We start from the raw sequence: 10,786 nt of genomic DNA on the forward strand, positions 1-10,786 counted from the left end.
TCCAGTGGCGCACTGAATGGCACGGCTGTAAAGAGGCAGGGCTGGGAGGCAGAGACAAACGACACAGGTCTGCTCGGCAGAGGTACGGTGTACATTTTAGGACATCGTCAGGTCTTGGATGGATGAAGACAGATTCACTCTTACCTTTCCAAGATGAAGGCGAAGCAAACCATGTGCTTTCCTGTCTCCTGTGGTTAAAATCACGTGTGATCTTGTGATATCGCGAGTCTTTAAGGCAACTAACCACTCTTGTTAGATTTTATCATGTCATCTGAACAAGAATAAATTTAAGAGGTGCTAAGTTGGTAAATTTTATGCAGATCGTATATGTTTTAATTACGTTCACCTTGGAAACATAAATTAATTTTGTTCAAATCACATGTTAGAGGTTTGTAAATGCAATAACCACCCAATTTCACTTTTTTGAGTGCAGGAACAACTAACTTTTTAAGCATTTATAAAAGCATCATATCATTTTTATTTCTTGACATTAGCTTTTCATTTATATCCACATATATGCCGTTTTTGCATTTATGCACCTATGGTCTCATAAAAGCTTCTTGTCATACTCATTTCATGGCAAGCATCAAACACGGGCCAAACAGTACTGTAGTGTGGGCAGGCAGTAGTTGTTTAAATGTAAAATTAGATAGTTTAATAGAATATGTTCTCCAATGCAAACATAGTGGCTCCAGTGTAGTCGTTTACACTTTTAGCAAACAAGAAAAAGCTACAAGGAGGAGACACAAATCCCTTTGGTGGTGCATCAGTACGGACACCCGGTGTTTTTTTTTTTTTTAAAAAAAAGAAAGAAAAGATAAATAGATAAATACGGACTAATCCATTTATATACAGAACGACCCACAACTTTCAGCTGCTTCCTTATAAGAAAGCATTTTTCTGAAATACAAATATAACACTCACAGCCTTATAGTTTCAGTACACGTGAACCATCCACATGTTTGTTGTGCTAACAAATTTGACCAAAGTAAACATATTCTGAGTTTTTTATTCATTATTATTATTATTATTATTATTATTATTACTATTATTATCTTTTGTTTTTTCTTTCCTTCTCCTTCCTCCTTTTTAATATTCATTCATTTATTTATTTTAGGGTTGTTGTTTTTTTTGCTGTCAATGTTGCTTGGTAGTGGCATTTGGATCAGAGATATTTGTATTTTAATCTTTGTGTTGTTGTGTCTTAAGCAATTCCAACCCGGGCCAGACCTCCACAGCCTCAGCAGCCAGAGCCTGCTCCACCTCCTCCATCGCAGCAGCCTGCACAGCCCACTCAGGCCCAGACACAGCAGCAGCTACAGAACGGTAACAATCATGACATTTGTCAAGAAAATTATCATTTCAAGAAACCAGTTTTAAGCAGTTGGCCAAAAGCTTCTAGACTAATCCCTCATGCAAATGTGAAGTATAATCCATATAAGATTTTTTCTTTTTTGTAATCCAAATGTACTGTCAGCATTAGTAAAAATGCATTGATCGCACAAAAGCATACCACTCAGGCACAGCTGGCTGCCGGCGGAGCTCACGGGCACGTCACTGCAACCCCCCCTGGCTTCTGCTCCGCGGCTGCTGAGTGACCCCTCATCTGGGACTCTCCTCAGCTCTTTCTGGGATAGTGGCGCGGCTGCCCCTCTGTTGGTCTTCCTTGGTCTCTTGTGTTCTGGGGGCCTCTGGATGTCTGGAGTCTTGATCTCCTCCATACCTGCTTCATGCCCTGGAGGTCGGGGCAGTGGCCCCCCACACCCTCTAGCAGATCATTACATGAAGGAACCTTTTAAAAACAAGCGCGTTCATGCTCACAGGTGTACACACGGGTGATCACACACACAAATTACACCCTTTTTGGCTCCTACCTCAAAGCACACTGTGCGCTGTCGATCTCACGTGCTGCACAATAATGTTTAATATTTAGTATTTACTGTCATATTCTCATATATCATTGTGATCTTGTTTATTACTCTCGTTTTCTTCTGCTTGCTTTCTTTTTTCTTTCTCAACAGGTGATCCAGGTGATCGATATATGTATTTTTTGTCTGCTTATTCTGTTGGTTTTTGTTTTTTGCCCTTTTTCCCCGTCCCTCTTCTCAGGTTTTTTTCTTTCCCTCTTTCTTTCTCCACATTCTCTCCTCCAGTCAAGTCTGTCCCGTATTCAGCAAGTGAAAATAAAATAAACAATAAAAAGTTGAATCAAATGGACCATTACGGCAAGGCTGGGATGGTCCATTTGGTAAAGTAAATCCGTTGGGCATCTTTCTTCGCCTTTAGACAATAATTCTGATGGCAAAAGAACCAAACGGGACAGGTTAAAAAAAAAAAAAAAAAAAAAAAAAAAAAAAAAACCAGACTGATAAATAAGTACAACTTCTGTAAGATGATATACAGAATAAATCTCAACAATCAACAGGCTATAATAAAAGTCTTAGCTCTTAAGGGAGTTTATGTAAACCTTTCAGATATCTAAAATTTAAATCAAAATATATGGAGCTGTGGTGATAAGATGACAGGCAATGAGGATTCTTCAGAAGAGGTTCTGCAGCAGTCAGGAAACAGGAACTCTGGGTCCTCAGGCGCTTCTCAATGACAATACTAACTGAATACTTACACTGAGTGACAGAATGGGTTTGTCCTTAAATAATACTATAAACTTGCAGTCAAATGTTATAGCCAATGAAACAGACTAGCAAAATTTATTTGTATCTAATTTATTATTTATCTGAATGTATGTATTACAAAATAACCAAAATAACCAGATTATCTTATTACAAATAAACTTTTAAAAAGGTGATATTTTATATAATTGATCAAAGTAAGCCAAACTAGCAGTGTTAATTCCAAAGTCTAATGCAAAATTAAAATGACAAATGTAGGGCTGTGTAAGTAGTTTCTACTGTAAGTTCTACTGTACTGTAATTCTACTACTGTATATTCAACTTTCTACTTGTAATTTCCAGCAAAATGACTGAATGTGAGAGACTTTAATGACAGGAAAGAAGGAGCAGTGAGAGCAGAGATCTGTCAGAATTCTGTAACAGATAGATCAAGTACTGGTACTTGGATTTCTGAAAACTTGGATTCTGAAAACTTGGATTTCTGAAAACTTGGATTCTCAAATTAGATAGAGCAGTAGAGATAGAGGGATACAAGATGGAATTGCTGTCAAATTAGATAGAGCAGTAGAGATAGAGGGATACAAGATAGAATGGCTGTCAAATTAGAAAAAAAAAAAAAAAAAAAAAAAAAAAAAAAAAGCATATCATCAAAATCTTTTAATGTCATGTCTTTGTTGACCACATGTTCATCACAGAGTCCTCACATCAGCCGCTATCCAGAAAGGAATTTGGACAGCTTTGTATGTATCACCTGCATGTTACCCCTGTCCTCAGTGCTTCACAGTGATTCTGATAGTTTCCAATAGAGTCCGATAGACCGCTAGTCAAATAAGAAGATCGCGCAGCCAAATGTCTGCCACGTACTGCTCAGAGCTGTTGTGTGGACAAGAAGCAGCACACTCACAATCCATCCAGCAGACTGGCTTTCTGGGTATTAGGAGGGGAAAAAATTGTGGTGTCGTTTGGCTGTGCTGCTTTTTGTGTGTGTGTGTGTGTGTGTGTGTCTGGTTTCTGCTGAGTCACACACGGGCACACACGTGGAAGAGCCTGCGGTAATGTGTGTTACGTCTCTGGGCTCAGACAGCAATGATAGCCTTTTATTCAAAGTGCTCGCTGTCATTTGGAAAGCTGAGAGGATGATGTGAATGCCTTGTCCCCCCTCCTCACCCCCTCAGCTCCCCTCCACACAGACTGAATAGCCCATAAGCAGTAACGGTGCTGAGTTCCTCTTATATTTCTTGTCCCGGTGCTGACCCAGTTCATCTTCTCCTCACAGATTAGAGCAGATTATTAATCCCTCTGCTCCGATAGTCTGGGTTCTCAGGGACTGGAGCCAGCAGGAGGCCAGGACTGTGTCACAGGGCTCGGGCAGGGCTTTGCAGCGGGAAGCTGGGGCTGCAGCGGCGAGCATTGAGCCGAGCTAATCGAATAACACAGTTTTGATGAACTCCGCACTGAATTAAAAATGGCTTTTACTCACATGTTTGCTAACTTGTGTTCCTTTATAATGGTGACTAATAGTTTGATTGACCTGAAACAAAACTAATCTGGGGGTGTGGTGCTCGGGAGCTTTGGAATAACCTTCTTAAGACTTTCTTGATTTGAAACAGCCTCTTACTGTAATCAGACTGGATTAAAACAGTAATGCAAGGCACATATCCTGCATTGTAAGTGTTTTTTGGTTTTGTCTTTGTTTTTTTAATTTTCCTTTCAGAGGTCACATGTCCTGTTGTGTTTGAGGACACAAATAAAAACAAAAAAAACAAAAACAAAGAGGTTTTGAAACACAGTGCTGCAAAAGGCCTTTTGTTGGTTATGTAGAGCAATCAGCTAATGTTATGTGGGAGACACTGTGTGCCAGCCGCTACATCCTGGTGTATAGTAGCTGTATCACTGCTCTGCTTTGTTGGAGCCAGCCCAAGGTTTCTCTGCTGTTTAAATAAAGGCCAACAGAAAGGAAAGCTGATAGAAGACGCTGGGAAAGTAGTAGAAGTGACATATTGTAAGCGAGATGAAAGAGGAAGAGAAAGCTGTTGATACATGATGTGAAAGGTGGGAGAATTATTGTTTTTCTTTTCTAAATGGCAGCACGAAGGAAGTCAAACTGCGTGAAGGAGGAGGAAAAACCTCAAGAGAAAAGAGAAAGACGCCGGCTTCAGCAGCAGGAGCTCAGGAAGAAAAGAGCTCAGGTACACTGATGTTCGTTTTTTTTTTTTCTTTTTGCCATAGAGTTGATTACATTGAAGTGAGTATCTATTTGACATGAGAATAATTGTCATGTTGTCTGTCTCTGTCCTTCAGGAGGTGGACACCACCATCCCCAACTATGAGATCATGTACATGATCCGAGATTTCCGAGCCAGTCTAGACTACCGGCCCCTGGCCAGAGCAGACCTGGTGAAAATTCTTCTTCGCTCCTGATCGGTAAGAATTGACCTTCATCCAAAGTTTAATAAATGTCCTTCTCATTGCACTGTCCAGATTGAAGAGCACAGAATATGCGTTTGTGTGAGGAAACGTCCACTCAACAAAAAAGGTGAGGTCTTTGATGAGTTTCGCCTCATGCTACGTGCTAAGTACTTATTTATATTGTTGTATTTGAAAGTGTCGCCTCTGCTGTGTTTCAGAGTTGTCCATGAAGGATTTGGATGTGATCACCATTCCCAGTAAGGATGTGGTGATGGTTCATGAACCTAAACAAAAAGTGGACCTGACCCGCTACCTGGAGAACCAGACCTTCCGTTTTGACTACGTCTTTGACGACAGCACCACAAACGAGATGGTTTACAGGTTTGTGACCCGAAGTGACATCTGAGCTGTTAGATTTATTCAATTTCAAGTCAGATTCAGATTATGTGATGCAGCACACGATAAGCCGACCAAAGACACAGGCGGAGAGTCTCTGCCAAGCAATGGCGCACAATCAAGAACAACCAGACTTTCCAGTGTTTGCAGTGTTTGTCTTAGCTTAGTTTTGAGAGATGTTTGCAGACAGCTATGTCTGGAAAAAAAAAAGGTTTCTGATGCACAAACTACAAATGAACAAGTCAGTGTTTTGCCACTAATATCGGCTAGGGGGAGGAAACCCTGGATCAGCGCAGCCACACTCATTGAGGGGTGCGACCTGGCCGCTCGGCCAGCGGAATTGGACCGAAATGTGTTGATTGTGATTGTTTTTTTTTAATCATTTAGAAACGTACTACAAAAGACTGTATCTATTTGCATTGTTACTAAACCAAACTAATTCAAATATTAGCCACAGTTTGACAATTTCAAGTTGCAAATTCATAGATAATAAAAAACTGAAATCTGTTTTTTTACATGTTAATATAATTCCTTTAGTCAGAAGAAAGGTGACTAACAAACAATTGAATTAATTGTTAGTATTTTATGTATAAATTTGGGGATGGAGTAGCACATGACTGTGTTTTGTCTTCTCCTGCAGGTTCACAGCCAGACCTCTTGTGGAAACCATTTTTGAGAGAGGCATGGCCACCTGCTTTGCCTACGGACAGACAGGCAGTGGAAAAACACATGTGAGTTACAATTAATGTGCCTTTAAGAAAACAGAAGACTTTTATCCTTGTAGTTGGAGTGCATCTTATATAATTTGTGTATAAAATACATTTGAACTTGTATATGTTTATTTTTTCATTGTGTCACAGACTAAGGGTGGCGATTTCTCTGGGAAAAACCAAGACTGCTCCAAAGGAATTTATGCATTAGCTGGTAAGCACATTAGATGTAGCGCTTTGTTGACTGAAGGATAAGTTGGATCTGTTTTGGAATTCGATCTCTCATGTGTTTTTATGCAGCTCGGGATATATTTCTCTTGTTGAAGGAACCCAGCTACAAAAAGTTAGATCTACAAGTGTACGCAGCTTTCTTTGAAATATACAGTGAGAAGGCAAGTGATGTGTGATCATTTTTTTCCTTCTTATTTTTTTCTTAAGGAGAGATTTTATTTAATGCTGACAGAACTGTGTTTGTAGGTGTTTGACCTGCTGGAACATAAAGCTAAGCTGAGGGTACTGGAGGATGGGAAACGGCAAGTGCAGGTGGTGGGGCTGCAGGAGAAGGAGGTCAAATGCACAGAGGATGTCCTGAAACTAATTGAAGTGGGAAACAGCTGCAGGTATGACAGCAGGAACTTTCTCAGGAATCCCGAGACTTTGAGTTCTTGTATTTGATCAGTGATCAGATCAAAACTCTGAAACTCGTTTATTGTCATGCAGACGTCGTCTAGCACAATATTCATGTTCTTTGAGGATGTTTTTCCTTCTCCTAAAGTTATTCATTTTTTGCCCTCGCTGCTGCTGCTTCTTCTTCATCATCTTGATCACCCCCCAAAAGAACATCAGGGCAGATGTCAGCCAACGCTCACTCGTCTCGCAGCCACGCCGTATTCCAGATCATTCTCCGGAGGAAGGGGAAGATGCATGGAAAGTTATCCCTCATCGATCTTGCAGGCAATGAGAGGGGGGCGGATACATGGAGCGCTGACCGGCAGACTGGTCTGGAGGGAGCAGAGATCAACAAAAGCTTGTTAGCCCTGAAGGTCTGCATGCAGTGAAGGGATAGCTGAGTAGCTGACTCCTAAGTGTTGGCTACCACTTCATTTAGTTTTTTCTGTTGATTTGTAAAATAACAAAGAAATGTCATGTATACTTTTCCATTTGTTTTTTTTATTTTTATTTTACCAAGGATGTCTTTCTTGTTGTTTCAGGAGTGTATCAGAGCTCTGGGTCGTAACAAGCCCCATACGCCATTCAGAGCCAGTAAGCTCACCCAGGTCCTCAGAGACTCCTTTATTGGGGAAAACTCACGCACATGCATGGTCAGTCCTCTGTCTTCATAAACAGTCTTTGGCCATGTTATCACATCTCTTCCACAGGTTAATAAATATGAAATAAATCTGAATGACATATTCTGTTTCTTCCTCCAGATTGCAACCATTTCTCCTGGGATGACATCCTGTGAGAACACACTCAACACACTACACTACGCTAACAGGTGGGGTTGAGATAACCCACTCCAGTGATTTGGACAGTATCTTCTTGCTACAGGAACTTCTTGGATTATTCACCTTTATGAAATTTTAGCTCTTTTGGATTCCTCTGTAATGTCCAGTGGCTTTTATAGAATCTGAAATTAGCTGTACTACTCCAAATTTCTCTGCTTACTCTTGTTCGTTCTGACTCTTGTATCCTCTTCCCTTTTTTTTCCTACTTTCTTTCCTTCTTTTTTCCCGCCCTCTGCTGCTCTGTGTGCTGGTATGATGGCTGTGTAGAGTGAAGGAGTTTGGGATTAGTCCGTCAGACATCCCCTTCTCCCAGAGCGGTCAGGGAAGCCGCCCTGAGCACTCGCCCACCAATACCTTTTAGTATGATGACTTTGCTGCTACCTCTCCCAGCAGGTCAAGCACTTCCCAAAACACAGCACCACACGCACAAATACACACAGTGCATGCTGTCCCTTTGTGTATCTAATGCATTATAAAACACACCCATGAGCTCATTTATCAGCTCCTCACTGCGCTACGCTTCCCGTCTTCCCCTTTCTGTTTTTCATCTGCATGTTTTGATGTGATTCATCTTTTCATCCCTGCTTTGACTTTGATCTGAACTGTAGACAAAACTTTTTTCTTTTTTTTTTAAATTGTGTTGCTAAATCCTGAAGAACAATATGTCTGTCTGTCTGTGTGGGTGTGTCTTTTATTTGCTCTGTTGTTTCATCGCTGTTCATGCCCCGGATGTCAGGGATAACTGCGATAGCTGGGTGTGATAAGTCAGAATGCTGGTGCAAAACTCGACTTTTAGCTGTTTGGCAAATGCATCCACGGTGAGCTTTTGTTTGAGCCAAACACTCAGCGGGTAATCCCTTATCCCGGCCGTAGTCCTAATTAATTGGCCCTGGCACCTGCAGGTTGGGTACAGTGCTGTAATCCCTCATCAGCTCTGTGAGAGCCTAGTTAAACATGAGCTCTGAACACCCAGACTCCATGAAAACTGATATCTGGAAATTGAGCATTGTCATCTGTGCCTGTGCATGACATCACTGCTGTCATGAAGCTGCCATGCTGCACAAACCATGAACCGCAAACCAAACATCAGCCTGGTTAAAAACAGGTCTGACCTGTGGTCGCTGCGATCTGATGTGTTTCTTTATTTCTTCTTTTGGTCTGCAGGGTAAAGGAGCTAACGGTGGACCCCAACCAAGTGATGGAAGGGGCACGCCCCAATATCCATGCTGTCAACCAGCTGGATCTCTTGGATGAAGAGTGGCTGAGCATCTCACCACAAAGAGACGAACTCAAACTTCTCTGTGAGCAGAATGTAAGTGCTCACAGTTGATTCTTTGAAGCACAAATCAGACTGTTTGCATCTGGAACTTGCTGCAGCTGCAGTAGTTCAGTCCCTGGCTCCTACAAGGTGCAATCAGTGCAAGATACTGGTATATGAGCACTAAATAAGTACCAGCCCATTTACCATATCACAGCTGCCACGTATTTCACTACCCCTACACCACCCCAAGTGTTTTCTTTTTGGATTAACATTCAAACTTTTATTTATCAGTGATGAAGGTGAGGTCCACTGATAACCAGATTTCAGAAATGATCTCTGTGCTGTAGCTTTTTGTTAAGTCCATTTAATTTAAGAATTTTAAGAAAATTAGATTTTTGACTAAAATGCATCATACAAAAAAGTGAGATAATATAATAATAACACAAATGGAAGAACTCAGTCTGGTTTAAAACCCAAATAATAAACATGGGTTTTTACTCAAGTTTCAAGAATAGTTGTTTGTTGGAGACATCGTGACGTATAAAGGGAAAGAAGCCATAGTTTAGAAGTAGCTATTTAAAAATGCCTGATCTCCTTTGTTTAAATCTGGATCTTGCTGCTGGATCTGTAAACACAGGAGGAAGAAGTGTCTCCTCAGCTCTTCACCTTCCATGAGGCCGTGTCACAGTTGGTGGAGATGGAGGAGCAGGTCCTACTAGAGGACCACAGAGCTGTTTTCCAGGTTAGAAAACACTCCAGCTCTCCTTGTTTCTTTCTTTTTCTCATACATACTTGTATGAATCCAGATAAATTGCAGCTCCTGACAGTGAATTTATAACTTCTTTGTTCTTCTCTGAGCAGGAGTCTATCCGGTGGCTGGAAGATAAAAAGGTGCTGCTAGAGATGACGGAGGAGGTGGATTTTTGACTTGGAGTCTCGCGCCACGCAGCTGGAGCAGATCCTAGAGCGAAACATAGAAATCTTCACTAAGCTCCGAGGTATGCACGAAACTTACACGCACATCACTTAACAATAGAATACAGCCCTCCTGCTACATCTTTTAAATGTGTGAAATGCTTTTGCTCTCCTCAACAGATGAAGTGAAGTCATTCCGTTCACTGCAGGAGGAGAAGCAAGCCTTACGCAAGCACGTGGAAAACTTGGAAAAGCACCATGTAAACTCCATGCTTCACTGCCAATCTTGTGATGTCAAACAGAATGTGGATGCAATAAATAAAAACATGAATAACAAAATGAACTGATCGAATGTTGGACTTTTATCTATGCAGCTACCATTGTCCTCAGTCAAGTTGAATTGGTTTTCAGGCTCCTAGTGCAGGAGCTAAAGGACATTTTCACTCCATCTCGTTTTTGCCTCTGAAGCATCTCATGAGTAATCACTAATTTAACACCAAGCGGGTTTTAGACACCAATCAGCAAGAATTTTCACATGCCATCATGAACTGTAATGAAGTAACATTAAATTTCTCACCATGTAGTATCCTGGTAGCAGCCTCTGGTAGTACGGTGTACATTTTAGGACATCGTCAGGTCTCAGGAAAAAAGTTGTCAGGTATCAGTCTCACACGAAAAATTGTCAGGTCTCAGGAAAAAAGGTGTCAGGTCTCAGGAAAAAGGTTGTCAGGTATCCGTCTCACACGAAAAATTGTCAGGTCTCAGAATCACACGAAAAAATGTCAGGTCTCAGAATCACACGAAAAAATGTCAGGTCTCAGAATCACACGAAAAATTGTCAGGTCTCAGACTCACACGAAAAATTGTCAGGTCTCAGAATCACACGAAAAAATGTCAGGTCTCAGAATCACACGAAAAATTGTCAGGTCTCAGAATCACACGAAAAAATGTCAGGTC

The 10,786-nt window shown here is 41.1% G+C and overlaps 1 pseudogene; it reads left to right on the plus strand.

Moving 5' to 3' along the window:
- The first annotated feature begins 1,212 nt into the window (after positions 1-1,212).
- On the plus strand, positions 1,213-10,176 carry LOC134638272 (kinesin-like protein KIF2A; annotated as a pseudogene).
- The last annotated feature ends 610 nt before the right edge of the window (positions 10,177-10,786 follow it).

This window comes from Pelmatolapia mariae, linkage group LG12 (genome assembly GCF_036321145.2).
Source record: "Pelmatolapia mariae isolate MD_Pm_ZW linkage group LG12, Pm_UMD_F_2, whole genome shotgun sequence".
In the NCBI taxonomy this organism is placed as follows: Eukaryota; Metazoa; Chordata; class Actinopteri; order Cichliformes; family Cichlidae; genus Pelmatolapia; species Pelmatolapia mariae.